Genomic DNA, 16,392 nt, shown 5'->3' with positions numbered 1-16,392 from the left:
TAGGGCAAGGAAACAGATAAAAGAAATCACTCATGAGGAAGAATCAGCAGAAAACTCCAGGCAACATGAAGAACCAGTCCAGAACAACCCCGCCAAGGGACCATGAGGTAGCTACTGCAGAGGATTCCACCTATACAGAAATGTTAGGAATGACAGAAAGGGAATGTAGAATACACATGTTGAAAACAATGAAAGAAATGATGGAAACAATGAAGGAAACTGCTAATAAAGTGGAAAATAACCAAAAGGAAATCCAAAAACAGAATCAAATCAGAGATGAACGATACGAAGAATATAAAAAGGATATAGCAGAGCTGAAGGAAATGAAAGAGCCAATCAGGGAACTTAAAGATGCAATGGAAAGTATCAGCAACAGGTTAGACCATGCAGAAGAAAGAATTTCAGAGGTAGAAGACAAAGTTTTTGAGATAACTCAGATAGTAAAAGAGGCAGAAAAGAAGAGAGAGAAAGCAGAACGTTCACTGTCAGAATTATGGGACTTTATGAAACGTTCCAACATACGAGTTATAGGAATTCCAGAAGGGGAAGAAGAATGCCCCAGAGGAATGGAAGCCATACTAGAGAATATTATAAAAGAAAATTTCCCAAACATCACCAAAGATTCTGACACACTGTTTTCAGAGGGCTATCGGACCCCAGGTCGCCTCAACTCTAACCGAGCTTCTCCAAGACACATTGTGATGAACCTGTCCAAAGTCAAGACAAAAGAAAAGATTCTGCAAGCTGCCAGGAGTAAGCGCCAGTTGACCTACAGGGGCAAATCCATCAGAGTGACCGCAGACTTCTCTAATGAAACTTTCCAAGCAAGAAGACAATGGTCATCTACCTTTAATCTACTTAAACAGAACAATTTCCAGCCCACAATTCTGTACCCTGCTAAGCTAAGCTTCAAAATTGACGGAGAAATCAAATCATTTACGGATATACAAACATTGAGGAAATTCGCCACAACAAGACCAGCTCTACAGGAAATACTTCAATCTGTTCTGCACACTGACCACCACAATGGATCAGCAGCAAAGTAAGAACTCAGAAATCAAAGGACAGAACCTAACCTCCACACTGATGCAAAAGATAAAACTAAGCAATGGACTCTCACAAAATAAGACGAATAGAATACTACCACACTTATCAATTATCTCAATAAATGTTAATGGCTTGAATTCCCCACTGAAGAGACATAGATTGGCTGACTGGATTAAAAAACACAAGCCATCCATTTGCTGTCTGCAAGAAACACACCTGGCTTCAAAAGACAAATTAAAGCTCCAAGTCAAGGGTTGGAAGACAATTTTTCAGGCAAATGGAATTCAGAAGAAAAGAGGAGTTGCAATCTTATTTTGAGATACATGTGGATTTAAAGCAACTAAAGTCAAAAAAGACAAAGATGGTCACTTTATATTGGTCAAGGGAAAAATACAACAAGAAGACATTTCAATTCTAAATATTTATGCATGCAATTTAAATGCTCCCAGATTCTTGAAGCAGACCTTACTCAGTCTGAGCAATATGATATCTGATAATACCATCATAGCAGGGGACTTTAACACACCTCTTACAGAGCTGGACAGATCCTCTAAACAGAAATTAAACAAAGATATAAGAGATTTAAATGAGACCCTAGAACAACTATGCTTGATAGATGCATATAGAACACTCCACCCCAAAGATAAAGAATATACATTCTTCTCATCACCCCATGGAACATTCTCCAAAATTGATCATATCCTGGGACACAAAACAAATATCAACAGAATCAAAAGAATTGAAATTTTACCTTGTATCTTCTCAGACCATAAGGCACTAAAGGTGGAACTCAACTCTAACAAAAATGCTTGACCCCACACAAAGGCATGGAAATTAAACAATCTCCTGTTGAATAACAGATGGGTGCAGGAAGAAATAAAACAGGAAATCATTAACTTCCTTGAGCATAACAACAATGAAGACACAAGCTACCAAAACCTGTGGGATACTGCAAAAGCAGTTTTCAGAGGAAAATTCATCGCTTTAGATGCTTACATTCGAAAAACAGAAAGAGAGCGCATCAACAATCTCACAAGAGATCTTATGGAATTGGAAAAAGAAGAACAATCTAAGCCTAAACTCAGTAGAAGAAAAGAAATATCCAAAATCAAATCAGAGATCAATGAAATTGAAAACAAAAGAATCATTCAGAAAATGAATGAAACAAGGAGTTGGTTTTTTGAAAAAATAAATAAAATAGATAAACCATTGGCCAGACTAACTAGAAATAGAAAAGTAAAATCTCTAGTAACCTCAATCAGAAACGATAAAGGGGAAATAACAACTAATCCCACAGAGATACAAGAGATCATCTCTGAATACTACCAGAAACTCTATGCCCAGAAATTTGACAATGTGAAGGAAATTGATCAATATTTAGAATCACACCCTCTCCCTAGACTTAGCCAGGAAGAAATAGACCTCCTGAACAGACCAATTTCAAGCACCGAGATCAAAGAAACAATAAAAAATCTTCCAACCAAAAAATGCCCTGGTCCAGATGGCTTCACTCCAGAATTCTATCAAACCTTCAAGGAAGAGCTTATTCCTGTACTGCAGAAATTATTCCAAAAAACTGAGGAAGAAGGAATCTTCCCCAACACATTCTATGAAGCAAACATCACCCTGATACCAAAACCAGGAAAAGACCCAAACAAAAAGGAGAATTTCAGACCATTCTCACTCATGAATATAGATGGAAAAATTCTCAACAAAATCCTAGCCAATAGATTACAGCTTATCATCAAAAAAGTCATTCATCATGATCAAGTAGGCTTCATCCCAGGGATGCAAGGCTGGTTTAACATACGCAAGTCCATAAACGTTATCCACCATATTAACAGAGGCAAAAATAAAGATCACATGATCCTCTCAATAGATGCAGAAAAAGCATTTGATAAAATCCAGCATCCTTTTCTAATTAGAACACTGAAGAGTATAGGCATAGGTGGCACATTTCTAAAAGTGATTGAAGATATCTATGACAAACCCACAGCCAATATTTTACTGAATGGAATAAAACTGAAAGCTTTTCCTCTTAGGACGGGAACCAGACAAGGTTGTCCTCTGTCACCTTTACTATTCAACGTAGTGCTGGAAGTTCTAGCCAATACAATTAGGCAAGACAAGGAAATAAAGGGAATCCAAATGGGAGCAGAGGAGGTCAAACTCTCCCTCTTTGCTGACGACATGATCTTATACTTAGAGAACCCCAAAGACTCAACCACAAGACTCCTAGAAGTCATCAAAAAATACAGTAATGTTTCAGGATATAAAATCAATGTCCACAAGTCAGTAGCCTTCGTATACACCAATAACAGTCAAGATGAGAAGCTAATTAAGGACACAACTCCCTTCACCATAGTTTCAAAGAAAATGAAATACCTAGGAATATACCTAACGAAGGAGGTGAAGGACCTCTATAAAGAAAACTATGAAATCCTCAGAAAGGAAATAGCAGAGGATATTAACAAATGGAAGAACATACCATGCTCATGGATGGGAAGAATCAACATTGTTAAAATGTCTATACTTCCCAAAGCAATCTACCTATTCAATGCCATTCCTATCAAAGTACCTACATCGTACTTTGAAGATTTGGAAAAAATGATTCTGCGTTTTGTCTGGAACCGGAAAAAAACCCGTATAGCTAAGGCAGTTCTCTGTAACAAAAATAAAGCTGGGGGCATCAGCATACCAGATTTTAGTCTGTACTACAAAGCCATAGTGCTCAAGACAGCATGGTACTGGCACAAAAACAGAGACATAGACACTTGGAATCGAATTGAACACCAAGAAATGAAACTAACATCTTCCAACCACCTAATCTTCGATAAACCAAACAAGAACTTACCTTGGGGGAAAGACTCCCTATTCAATAAATGGTGTTGGGAGAATTGGATGTCTACATGTAAAAGACTGAAACTGGACCCACACCTTTCCCCACTCACAAAAATTGATTCAAGATGGATAAAGGACTTAAATTTAAGGCATAAAACAATAAAAATCCTCAAAGAAAGCATAGGAAAAACACTGGAAGATATTGGCCTGGGGGAAGACTTCATGAAGAAGACTGCCATGGCAATTGCAACAACAACAAAAATAAACAAATGGGACTTCATTAAACTGAAAAGCTTCTGTACTGCTAAGGAGACAATAACTAAAGCAAAGAGACAACCCACACAATGGGAAAGGATATTTGCATATTTTCAATCAGACAAAAGCTTGATAACCAGGATCTATAGAGAACTCAAATTAATCCACATGAAAAAAGCCAACAATCCCTTATATCAATGGGCAAGAGACATGAATAGAACTTTCTCTAAAGACGACAGACGAATGGCTAACAAACACATGAAAAAATGTTCATCATCTCTATATATTAGAGAAATGCAAATCAAAACATCCCTGAGATATCATCTAACCCCAGTGAGAATGGCCCACATCACAAAATCTCAAAACTGCAGATGCTGGCGTGGATGTGGAGAGAAGGAAACACTTTTACACTGCTGGTGGGACTGCAAACTAGTACAACCTTTCTGGAAGGAAGGATGGAGAAACCTCAAAGCACTCAACCTAGACCTCCCATTTGATCCTGCAATCCCATTACTGGGCATCTACCCAGAAGGAAAGAAATCCTTTTATCATAAGGACACTTGTACTAGACTGTTTATTGCAGCTCAATTTACAATCGCCAAAATGTGGAAACAGCCTAAATGCCCACCAACCCAGGAATGGATTAACAAGCTGTGGTATATGTATACCATGGAATACTATTCAGCCACTAAAAAAAATGGAGACTTTACATCCTTCGTATTAACCTGGATGGATGTGGAAGACATTATTCTTAGTAAAGCATCACAAGAATGGAGAAGCATGAATCCTATGTACTCAATCTTGATATGAGGACAATTAATGACAATTAAGGTTATGGGGTGGGAAGCAGAAAGAGGGATGGAGGGAGGGGGGTGGGGCCTTAGTGTGTGTCACACTTTATGGGGGCAAGACATGATTGCAAGAGGGACTTTACCTAACAATTGCAATCAGTGTAACTGGCTTATTGTACCCTGAATGAATCCCTAACAATAAAAAAAAAAAAAGAAAGAAAATCACTGCTTTAAAACTGAAAGAAACAGATCCACCCTCATTCCAGGTGAGTATCTCTAAAAAGAGCCCATAATAATCTCCAAGCCAGTTTCGAGTCTTTCTACACCAAAACCAAATTAAATTTGATTATCCTTTCTAGCAGGGCACAGGGAACAGCATGGCCAGTTTAAATCCACAGAAACCCCAAACTTCGTTTTGCCGATCATTTTAATATCTTTTCCCTTGAATATCTTTCACAAGAGCTGCCTTATAGAATAAAATGGGCCAAATTAGCTGTCTTTTTGCCTGCCTTTTCCCACCGGTTAGTGAAGATACTCAAGGCCAGGAAAATGCCTGCATCATGCAGAAACCAAGAGACAGGACGTTCACATACTCCACAAACCAAGTTACCAGTCACAGGGAAAAATCTAAAGGAGCGAGAGTTTCCCCCAAGCCCCAAATGAAATTAGAAATAATAACCCTCTGGAAGTGCCCATGGTTTTTGACATTTGTGGAATGCTTGGTTGAGTTAATATCAAATATTGTTCCCACATCTGGGTTAGCAGGCAGAATTTCCATCCAAGCTTGGATTCCTGACTTTTCTTACACAACCTCATTAGTGGCATAAACTTTGCCATGAAAACCCAGCTTTGCAACTCACATTATCTTTTGTCAGAAAGGGTAAGATGTGTAAGGCAAAGTGTAAAATCCCATGCCATGTACTTACAAGTATGCTTATAGCTATAAAAGAAGGACTGGCAAAGTAGTTGTACCTTATAAAATTGGGCTAGAGATCCCTTGGTCTCTAAATGGAGGAAAAATTGGGGCCAATCTTCTGTGCATTCAGGGGTTGGGGAGGTGGAAAGGGCTTTGACTAAAGGAGATGAGGAAATGTTTTTCCCAGAGATTGTGACCACTTCTGAAGGGGACAGAATGCCCGTCCTCAAGATCAGCCCCTGTGAACAGGACCCTTCCCTGTTACAATCCAGCCTTGAACGACATGAGTTTGAACCATGCAGGTCCACTTACGTTTAGATTTTTTACAATAAAAGTCACACCAAGGGTGCCTGCCCCACCTGCTTCTCTTTCTACCTTCTCTACCTCTTCTCCCTCCACCACCCCAGAGATAGCAAGACCAGCCCCTCCTCTCCCTCGGCCTCCTCGGCCTCCTCAAGGTGAAGATGAGGACAAAAACCTTTCTGATGATCTGTTCCCACATGATGAATTGTAAAGAGATTTTCTCTTCCTTATGATTTTCTTGATAACGTTTTCTTTTTTTCTAGCTTACTTTATTGTAAGAATATAAGACAGGATACACATAACACACAATACACGTGTTCATCAACTGTAACATTGATAGGGGTTCCAGTCAACAGGAGGACATTAGGAGTTAAGTGCGGAAGGAGCCAAAAGTTATAGGTAGATTTTTGTGACTGGGTAGGAGTTGACTTGCCTCCCTCCCATGTTGTTCAAGGATCAACTGTAATTTGTATACAGAAGATTGGGCAACAGCAACAATTTGCTATTTTTATTTAGAATTTTGCTAGGTGACTGCTATATTCCTGATAAAACATAATGATTTAGTTTTCATTTTGCAGTGATATGTGGAGCATTGGGTCTCTAGATTAAATGGTAGTTTGTTGTTATTCATTTGTTAACTGAGATCCCATAGGCATGTCCTATTAACTCAATATTTATTAATCCTTGACTAGGTGCCAGACACCAGGGGTCTCTTTCTTGGAGCAAGTTACTTAATCACAAAGATTCACTCAACAAGCACTCACTGAATGCACACCTAGACCCAGACTTTGTGCTCCGAGTTAAAATTCAAGGAGCTAACTTTCTGGGCCCCAGCTTTTTCATCTGAAAAGAAGGTAATGGACTACAGTATTTGGAGAGATTTCCTCTGGTTTAAAAAAAAAAAAAAAGGAAATCTCATTTTCATTGGTTTTATTATTTGTTTATAAATAGTTGTCTTTAATTTATAAACTTCAAGAATCCAGATTTGTTATTGTGATTTCTTCTCCTGATTCTAAATTATACATTCAAAAGGTCACCAGACGATTCTATCCTCACCCTTGGAGCCTGCCAGCATTGCGAATGGAGATAAATGGTAACTGGAATTTTAAACACATGCTTACAAATTATTGCAAACCTCAGATATAATAAATACATGACAGCAAGGATTCAGATCCTTAGGATTATTCTCATAAAACTTCTTTCCCGCTTGATAACAGCCCTATAATCAGGATTCCAGCAGAGAGGGAACCCTCTTTTTGGAGAACAAGCCCAAAGCTAGGGTGGTTTGGTTGGTACCTCTTATCCCTGTTATCTGGTTCAAAGTAACAACCATTTGCCATTGCTAGGAGCCAGCAGATGTAAGCCTGCTGGGTTTCTGATTTTTCTTATTCTGGGAGTGCACAATTGGATTAAATGATGGAAAAAGTCATGCCACACAGACATTTTCCTTTCGAGAAATTGAGGAGAGTTCAGCCACAGTGCAAGTTCTTTCTGCATTAATCTTGGACTAAAAAAAAAAGATTGAAAATGGCTATAACATGAAATGCTGACATATGAGAATAAAAATGGGAGAGGTTGGCAAAGAAAAGAGACGCAACCGTAGATGGGCATTTGAGGGGCGGGGAAGCACAAATGAAGTGGGCAGAAATGAACACACACACACACACACACACACACACACACACACACACAGATTCTCCCAGCGTTAGAACACCAATAACTGAAGAAATTCCTCTGGTACCACAAAGGCTAGTGAACTTGTGCTGTCCTGAATCATGCCTGAAGTATTTTGGAGTGTTCTGGAACCCTAGAAAACTCTCGTGCTTTTGGCAAATGTTAAGGAATAGAAAGAAACAAGAAGGACCCAGTGCAAGATGAGTGTGGCATGAAAGATGCTAGGAGGACCCATGTCACATCCATCCATCTAACTCCAGGCAGGGTAGAACACAGCCAACCACAACGTGTCTAACCTTCGCTTAGCATACTCCAAAGCGACAATTCTTAACATTTTGGAAGTCCCAGGTTCTTTGAGAATTTGGTCAAATGCAAAATATGTCTGGTAAATAAATGCACACTAATACCCCCACTTGCATATAATTAATGAGAGGTTTTTTAAATCCCTGAAGCCCTAGATGAAGAACTTCTACCCTTATGAGAAAATATCTCTAGACCTTATTGATGAATGAATCTTTATGAGGAATGGCCTCACATTTCTTTATCAAAAATACCTCAAACCTGCCTGATGGTTTTGCCTAAGACTTCATTTTTATTTTTATTTTTTGGTCATGGTGGTCATGATAGTTTTAGAGTAGTGACTATCAGTGATTTCTATTGATGATCATAGCAACCAACATATGTTGAGCTCTTGTGATGTGCCAGACACCCTTCTAGCAGTTTCCATGTATTTTTCCATTTGGTCTTCATATCTGTCCTATTGAAGAAGGCACTATTAGTGTCCCCTTTTATAGACAAGACAATTGGGACACAGAAAAGTTAAAGTAACAATTAGCAATCGGCAGGGTATAAATTCATAACCGGGCAATGTGAGTCCAGAGCTTGCATCCCTAATCTTCTAGATTCTTCTCATAAAAAAAAAAAAATTTGATGAAATCCAAATCATACCCCTTGAATGTCTTCCAGTCTGTAGCAGTTTCTCAGCCTTGCTTGCCATGACTTTGGCATATTTGAGGAGTGTTCATCAGGGATTTTGTGGGGTTTAAGGTTATTTTCTCATGGTTCAGCTGGGGTTATGGATTTTGGGGAAGAACACCTCGGTGGTGACCTGCCCTTCTCATGGCATCCTATGAGGTGGTGTGAAACATGACTCATCCCTGGAGAGGTTAACTGTGATCATTTCGCTAAAGTGGAGTCTACTGGGTTTCTTCACCACGAAGTTACCATTTTCCCCTTCCCATACTCTGCTGGAAGCAAATAACCAAGTCCATTGCTTAGTCAGAGGGAGGAGAATTAAATTCTATTTTCTGGAAAAGGGATTATCTACACAGATTATTTAGAATTCTTCTATAAGTGAGACTTGTTTCTTTCCTCAGATATTTATTGATGTCCATATGTGCTCATATAAATTTATTTTATTCTCTTAGTTATAAACCAGTGCTATAGTTATTTAGTTGCTCAAAATATCTCAGTTTAGCCAGTGGGAGTTTTTTCAATTTGGTTTGAGAGTCCCTTTGATATGTACCCCCCTTTTCTCTCCACTCTCTCTCTTTCTCCCTCTCTCTTTCTCTTAGCACTTCCTTATGTTCTGGTCGTAACAAGATGCTCCAGGCTCATCTTGCGTTATCCCTGTCCTAGTCCTAAAATCAGCCAGTTTTCCAGGGATTCCTGGTTTCTTTTATTAGAGACCAGATGGTAGTAGAAGCAGATCTGGGAGCTGAGTATGCTCCTGGCTAATGGGGTGTCACCGTCCTAGGTCCTTTTGGTAGACTAAGTTAAGAAAGAAATGTATATCTACCAATCTTTGTGTACATGTATTTCTATGCAGTAGAACCTCCATAGCTGACCACCACCCTACATTGACCACCTCCTTAAATTGACCTAATTTTCATAGACTGGACATGCATCACATGTACGTATCCGCACAGTAGGCCTAGTTCCTCATGTTGGCCACCTCCATGTTGATCAGTTGGCTGTAATCCCTTGCCTGGTCAATTTACAGAGGCTCTACTGTATTAACTTCTTCATCTCAATCTATTAATCTGAAGATAGATAGCTTACAGTACATAGATTTGTTTTTTCATATCTGAGTCTAATCTAAAACCACAGGGGTTATTCTAGTCTTCCTCTTTCACTTGTTTCTAACTTCTTTCTCTGACAGTGTAAACCTGGATCCTATTTACTTACTGCTACTTATTTACTCCTTCATTTAACCTTAGTTTGACGTGTAAAGCTGTCATGGGATTACCTTGGTGAGAAGCAAATTTACCAACTAGAGTACAATGTTCAGATACAGATCTTTCTGCCTTTAGACTTAAACTATGCAGTGAAAACACTGTGTTCCAAAATTATATACATCAGCAATTCCTTCCCCACCTGCTTTAGCGAGGTTAGGTCACACATCCGTAATGCAGTTAGGTCTTTTGTTCACAGTCTGAATTCCATCCTGGGATCCCCCAACATCTTGGATGATGTTTTTTTTTTTTTTTAATTTAAAAACAATGAAGTTCACTCTTTGTAATGTGTGATTCTATGGGTTTGGACAAATTCATGAAGTCCTGAGTCCACTACCCTAGTATCATGAGGAATCTCATGAAACTTGTGTGGTCTCTTCATGGTCAAATCCTCCTCTAATCTCTGATAAGCACTGATCTGGTTTTTGGCCCCATAGTTTTGCCTTTTCCATAAGGTCATCTATGTGGAATTATAGAACCCATAGTCTTTTGGGTCTGGCTTCTTTCAGATTGATCCATGTAGTGATGGAGTCAACAGCTTGTCCCTTTCAATGCTGAGTAGTATTCCTGTGTGTGGCTATACCGCAGTTTGTGTTTACGCATTCCCCTGTCCGAGGACATCCTGGTGGCCTCCAGTTCCTAACAATTGTGAATAAAGCTACTATAAACATTGGATAACTTGTTTTTGTGTGGTCATAAGTTTTTGATTCACTTGAATAAATACCCAGGGCTGTGATTATTGGTTTCCATGGTAAGTCAGTATTTAACTTATAAGAAACTGCTACATTTTCCCAAGTGACTACACCACTTTGTGTTCCCAGCAGTGGTGAATGAGAGTTCTGACTGCCCTGTGGCTTCATCATCATTTGGTATTGTCTGTTTGATTGATTTTTCATAATTCTAATTGGTGGGAAGTGTTATCTAAGTATGGTTTTAACTCACACTTCCCTAGTGACAGACAATGCTGACCGTCTTTTCATATGCTTGTTTGCCAATTGTCTGTCTTCTTTGATGAAATGTCTGTTTAGATTGACTGCCTATTTTTTAACTGGGTTATTTTGTTTGCTAATTCTTGAGGTTTCAGAGTCCTTTATGTATTCCGGATACAAGTCTTTTATCAGGTGTCTGATTTGTAAATATTTTTCCCAGTAAAGTTTTTAATCTTGATAAAGTGCAATTGATCGTTTTTTTCTTTTATGAATTATGCTTTTGATGTTGTATCTAAAATTTCATCATCAAACCCAAAGTGCTACAGATTTTCTATATTTATTTCTATTTTTCTATGTTTACTTACTGTTTACACTAAGGTCTTTGATGCATTTTAAATTATATTTTATATAGGCTATGAGGTATATGTCTTCCAATATGCCTTTTTAAATTTTAGTTGTTTTTGTTGTTTTGCACCTAGGCAGACATTGTTCCAGTACCATTTATTGAAAAGACCATTGATTTTCCATTGAATTAAATTTGCATCTTCATAAAAATCCAATTGACTACATTTTTGTGGGTCTATTTCTAGGTTCTCTATTCTGTCCTACTGGCCTGTGTGTCTATCTTGCCACCAACATCACTCTGTCTTGATTATTATAACTTTCCATTGAGTCTTAAAATCAGTATGAGTTCTTCAATATTATCCTTTTTCTGAATATTTTTGGCTATTCTACTCTTTTTACCTTTCTATATAAGTTTTAGGATCATCTTATTGATATTTTCAAAACAACTTTCTAAGATTTTGATTGAAATTCCATGGAATCAATAGATCAAATCTTAATAATATTGCATCTTCAAGTTCATGGACATAGTATATCATTTCCATTTATTTAACTCTTCTTTTTGTGTGTGTGTGTGTTTTTTTTTTTATTAAATCATAACTTAACTCTTCTTTAATTTTTTATTGACTTTGTAATTGTCAGAGTGTAGATCCTACACGTATTCTGTTAGATTTAAATCCAAACGCATCATTTTTTGAATGTGTGCTATTGTAAGTGACATTTTTTAATTTCAAATCTATTTTCTATTTTTAGTATAGAAGAATATGAATAGCTTTTGCATATTTACCTTGTATCTTGCAATCTAATGCTAACTGGGCATTTTTGAAAAAGAAAAAGACAATCCTTCTCTATTTTCTTATTGGTTAGTAAAGCCCTCTTTCCAAAGGCTTTTGGAAAGGTGTTTGAGAAATAAACTTATACATTTTTTGTTATTATAGGTGGTTCACCGAAAAAGATCCAGAGATGGCTCCTAAACATAAGAAGAGATGCTCAACCAGCTTGAAATAACAGAGGTAGAAATTGAAACTATGTTGAGATACCAGGTTTTATGGCTCAGACAGGAAAATATTGAGAAGTTTGATAACACAGTGTGCTAGCCAGGCAGTAGAAAATAAGCCTCATTTTCCACATATAAGCTTAGAAGGAAGGCAGTTTGAAAATACCAAGTGAAATCACAAAATTACACTTTTTGACCTAAAAATTACACTTCCAGGTATTTTTCCTGCAAGATATTCTTGCAAAGGTACAGATGATATTTTATAAAATTATTAATTATAATATGTTTATAATTGAAGACTGAAATAGTATAAATGCACGTCAATATGGAATTGGCTGAATAAGTGACATTATTACAGTGCAGCTAGACAGTTATATCTGAACAGTGTAACAATAAATAAACTAATAGTACATTTCAACAAAACCTTCACCTTATGGGCAGATGAAGTTTAAGAAAATGATGATCAGTTATGTGAACCAACAATAAGCTTGTACATAGATCTATATACCCCAGTGAGAATTAATTTCAAACGTGTCATTATATCTGAACATGCAAATTAATAGACCTTGAAACCAGACCTTCAATTACTGGTTCATGAAGTATTAAATCAAAGTTTCCAAAAATAATATTATCATACCTATTTCACTAAAAATATTTTATTTCTAACAATTGAATTATAGCAAAAAAAGTGTCATTAATAAAATGTTGAGATGTTAATTTAACCTCTATCATCCATTTTTAAACTTCCATTTATTGAATGTTTATAATTTATATAACATACTGGCACAGAAGGCCAAGAGTGGGTTTATAATTTAATATACACCTGTTGGGGCTACGTGCTTTTCTTTCTTTGCTGATAGGCTTTGATATAATGTTTGGAGACTGCTCCTGTAAAGAAGAGCTCTCACTTGGATGGGAGGCCCTGGCCAACTTGTGTAGTAGGAGGGTTGTCGAAGGGGAAGAAAGAAAAAGAGATAAGAAAGGCCCAGAATGTAGTTATCCCCTGCTTCAGAACATGAGAGTGCAGTATATTATGACCTTAGGTCCCAAGAAGTAGAATTCTAGCATCTCTAGGCAGTTGGAAACAAAGGAGTTAAGAATTCTTCTTTCTCTAAGGCTCTAAAGGAAGGCCCTTGAGCTAGGAAAGGTTGGCTCCTGCCTTGTAAGAATCGGACATGGCTTCACGGGATGAAGGAAGCTTGTGCGAGCTGCTAGTCACTGATTGAGTAAGTACAGCAGTGTTTCTTCCACATAGTCACCTGAGAAATCAATCCTTGGAGGAAGGCAACAGAAAACTGCCTTTTCAACAAGACCTAAATGACTCTGATGAAGACGCCTGTCCCAAAGATCCAGCAACCCTTGGCTTGAATGATGGTAGAACATTATGTTCAGGGTTTACCATTGCCATGGGGTTTTGTTTTGACTGAAGACCAATTAAGATTCTGAGACAAGGGATAAAAACTTGCTTTATTTGTAAGCATCTTAGACCACATTTGTTTGCCTCTCACTGCTTAGCACAATGCTATACACCAGGGGCAGACATGATTTTTCTGTAAAGGGCCATATAATAATATAACAGGCTTTGTGGTCTAAACCATCTCTAACACAACTACTCAGTTCTGCCACCGTAGTGGAAAAGCAGCCACAACTATTATGCTATCAGACGGACATAGCTGTGTTTCAGTGACTCTTTAGTTACAAAAGCAGGCCTAGTTTGCAGACTCTTGCTATTTACAGGTGTGTAATCTACATATCCCGTATGAAATGCACTCCGGTGCCTTGTTGTTTAGTTACTTTAAAGCCCACATTGTGACTCCCTACTTTGGCCTTGCTGAATACCCAGCTCTATTTTTTTTTATTTCAGATTAATATCAGGGTACAATGTTTAGGTTACATTATTTTCATTTCTAAGGTAAAGTTCAAGTTGTAGTTGCGCCCTTCACCCAAGGGGGTGTGCTAAACACCCTCACATTGTGCACATTAGGTGACATCGTGCCAATCACCTGCCACCTCCTCTTTCCCTTCTCTCCCCTCCCTCTCAATTGAATATACTAGTGTTTTTCTTTCACGTGGGTGCATAGTTCTTTATATATGGGTTTCCTGTTAGTATTGAGTAGATTGGATGCTTGTTTTTCCATTCTTGTGGTACTTTACTAAGAAGAATGTGTTTTAGCTGCATCCAGGCTATGAATCTGAAAAAGGGCTGATAACTAGAATCTACAGAGAAACAGCCCTATTTTTTAGCCTACTCTTTCAGTGGGAGAAAAGCTAGTCCCGGGGGAAGAAACTAATAACTTGAGAAATTTCTAGGCAAGTGCAGAAAATGATACTGGATGAAAATTATGTATGAACATCAGGCACAGTATCCTAAGCAATAATCAGCAATGTCATTTCACTCAGCAAAGTTGTGCCATTGGAGAAGACATATTATTTCAAGAGAAGAAGAGATTGTGGCAAACCAGTAACCAACAAGAGACAGTGCACTTGATTCTATTCCCATTTTAAATAATTAAGTGTGGAGTCTCTTTCTTACCCCTCTACACCCATTACCCACTGCTTTCTTCCTCCCTCTTGCTCTCCAGCCAGCGGCCAGGACTTTAGGACACCCCACCAGAAATGTGGTGGGGAGCTCAGAAAAACATTGCATTTGTAAGCAAAAAAGACTGATATTTTGGAAGCAATGCTCCCACATTTGGAAATGTATCAAGCTAAGAGAACGAGAAAATGATAAGATCCTTATTTTACTCCCTTTGATACACCCCCGACCATAAATATTTGCTCATACAAGGCTGCCTGTATTTAATCTCTGCCTCAAATAAGGGTGCTAATTTTCCATAGACAGTTGACCCTTGGACAATGCAAGGTTATAGATGCCCTAGTCCCCATGTGGTTGAAAATCCACATACAACTTTTGACTCCCCAGAAACTTAAGGAATAGCATACAGTTAATGAAAAGCCCTACCAGGGTGGTGCCTGTGGCTCAAAGGGGTAGGGTACCAGCCCCATATGCCAGAGGTGGCAGGTTCAAACCGAACCCTGGCCAAAAACTGCAGAAAAAAAAAAAAGCCCTACCAATAATAAAAATTGTCCATTAGCAGGTATTTCATCTGTTGCATGCATTGTATACCATATTCTTATAGTAAAATAATCTAGAGAAAAATGTTACTAAGAAAATCATGGCTTGTGCCCGTAGCACAGTGGTTACGGTGCCGGCCACAAACACCAAGGCTGACGGCTTCGAATTCAGCCCCGGGCCAGCTAAACAACAATGACAACTGTAACAAAAAAAATAGCCAGGTGTTGTGGCAGGCACCTGTAGTCCTGGCTACTTGAGAGGCTGAGGCAGGAGAATTGCTTGAGCCCGAGAATGTGAGGTTGCTGTGAGCTGTGATGCCACAGCACTCTACTGAGCGTGACAAAGTAAGACTCTGTCTTAAAAAAAAAAAGAGAATCCTAAGGAAGAGGAAATATTTACTGTTCATTCAGTGGAAAGGGATCATCATGAAAGTCCTCACTGTCTTCATGTTAAGAGCTGAGGAAGAAGAGCAGGAAGACCAAGGATTGGTCCTGCTGTCTCTGGCATGGCAGAGGCAGAAGAGGGAAAGGGATGAGAGGAGAGGCAGGCAAGCCCCGGGCAACTTCTATTGAAAAAAAAGTCTATGTATAAATGGACCTGTGCTGTGCAAACATGTGTTCAAGGGTCAACTATATAGGGAATGCTTCACCCTTTAGATTCTTCAATTCAGAGTTAAGCTGAGAATCCTAAAAGTGCCCCTGGGGATTCCATTTGGATGTCAATAAAGAAGGGTTAGTTTCCCAGAAGTGCAGCATTGAGACATAACATTGAAAAAACACGGAGGAAAGAACTTGCGCTCTAATTCCCCGTCTGTACTTTCTTTGTTTTTCCCTGATGCTGGTTCTAACGGACTAAAAGGGACAGGCAACACCTTGGCAGGGCAGTCCACAAAAACAGGTGCCAGGTTTTGAAGCTTCCATCAGCAACAGGCAACATCTTAGGGTAAAATCAAGATTGTCTGACCTGGTCTCCCAATCTTCGACAGGT

The sequence above is a fragment of the Nycticebus coucang genome, chromosome 20, assembly GCF_027406575.1.
Source record: "Nycticebus coucang isolate mNycCou1 chromosome 20, mNycCou1.pri, whole genome shotgun sequence".
NCBI lineage: Eukaryota > Metazoa > Chordata > Mammalia > Primates > Lorisidae > Nycticebus > Nycticebus coucang.
This window is presented reverse-complemented; position numbering follows the sequence as displayed.